This window comes from Tachypleus tridentatus, chromosome 3, assembly GCF_004210375.1.
Source record: "Tachypleus tridentatus isolate NWPU-2018 chromosome 3, ASM421037v1, whole genome shotgun sequence".
Classification (NCBI taxonomy): domain Eukaryota; kingdom Metazoa; phylum Arthropoda; class Merostomata; order Xiphosura; family Limulidae; genus Tachypleus; species Tachypleus tridentatus.
This window is the reverse complement of record NC_134827.1, coordinates 74,745,495-74,747,546: the sequence shown is the minus strand read 5'-3', so window position 1 is coordinate 74,747,546 and position 2,052 is coordinate 74,745,495.

Sequence of the window (2,052 nt, the reverse complement as noted above, 5' to 3'; positions counted from 1 at the left end):
GTTGTTTCCTGGTACTGTATGATCCACTGTTTTGTTGTTTCTTAATATTGTATGATCCACTGTTTTGTTGTTTTTCTGATATTGTATGATCCACTGTTTTGTTGTTTCTGATATTGTATGATCCACTTGTTTTGTTGTTTTCTGATATTGTATGATCCACTATTTTGTTTTTATCTGGTATTATATGATCCATTGTTTTGTTTTTTCCTGGTACTGAATGATCCATTGTTTTGTTGTTTCCTAATATTGTATGATCCATTGTTTTGTTGTTACCTGGTATTGTATGATCCACTGTTTTGTTGTTCCCTGGTACTGTTTGATCCAATGTTTTGTTGTTCACTGGTACTGTATGATCCACTATTTTGTTGTTATCTGATATTGTATGATCGACTGTTTTGTTGTTTCCTGGTACTGTATGATCCACTATTTTGTTCTTTCCTGTACTGTATGATCCCCATTTTAGTTGTGTCCTGGTACTGTATGATCCACTGCTTTGTTGTTTCCTAATATTGTATGATCCACTATTTTGTTGTTTCTGGTATTGTATGATCCATTGTTTTGTTGTTTCCTGTTATTGTATGATCGAGTCTTTTGTTGTTTCCTGATATTGTAAGATCCACTATTTGGTTGTTATCTGATAATGTATGTTCCATTGTTTTGTTGTTTCCTGGTACTGTATGATACCCTGATTATTTGTTCACTGGTACTACATGATCCACTCTTTTGTTGTTTCCTGATATTGTATGATCCACTATTTGGTTGTTATCTGATAATGTATGATCCTTTGTTTTGTTGTTTCCTGGTACTGTATGATACACTGTTTTGTTGTTTTTTTGGTACTGTATGATCCACTGTTTTGTTGTTTCCTGGTACTGTATAATCCACTGTTTTGTTGTTTTTCGATATTGTATGATACACTGTTTTGTTCTTTGCTGGTATTGTATGATCCATTGTTTTGTTGTTTTCTGGTACTGTATCATACACTGTTTTGTTGTTTTTTTGGTAATGTATGATCCACTGTTTTCTTGTGTCCTGGTACTGTATAATCCACTGTTTTGTTGTTTGGTGGTATTGTATGATCCATTGTTTTGTTGTTTCCTAATATTGTATGATCCACTATTTTGTTGTTTTCTGATATTGTATGATCCATTGTTTTGTTTTTTTTCCTGGTACTCAATGATCCACTGTTTTGTTGTTTCCTAATATTGTATGATCCATTGTTTTGTTGTTCCCTGGTACTGTATGATCCACTGTTTTGTTGTTCACTGTTACTTTATTTCCACTGTTTTGTTGTTTACTGATATTGTATGATCCACTGTTTTGTTGTTTCCTTATATTGTATGATCCACTATTTTGTTGTTATCTGATATTGTATGATCCACTGTTTTGTTGTTTCTTGATATTGTATGATCCACTATTTTTTTGTTCTTATTGATATTGTATGATCCATTGTTTTGTTTTATCCTGGTACTGTATGATCCACTGTTTTGTTGTTTCCTGGTACAGTATGATCCCTGTTTTTTGTTCACTGGTACTGTATGATCCACTATTTTGTTGTTTCCGATATTGTATGATCCACTGTTTTGTTGTTTCCTGATATTGTATGATCCACTATTTTGTTGTTATCTGATATTGTATGATCCTTTGTTTTGTTGTTTCCTGGTACTGTATGATCCACTGTTTTGTTGTTTTTTGGTACTGTATAATCCACTGTTTTGTTGTTTTTCGATATTGTATGATACACTGTTTTGTTGTTTGCTGGTATTGTATGATCTATTGTTTTGCTGTTTTCTGATATTGTATGATCCACTATTTTGTTTTTTATCTGGTATTGTATGATCCATTGTTTTGTTTTTTCCTGGTACTGAATGATCCACTGTTTTGTTGTTTCTTAATATTGTATGATCCAGTGTTTTGTTGTTTTTCGATATTGTATGATACACTGTTTTGTTGTTTGCTGGTATTGTATGATCTATTGTTTTGCTGTTTTCTGATATTGTATGATCCACTATTTTGTTTTTATCTGGTATTATATGATCCATTGTTTTGTTT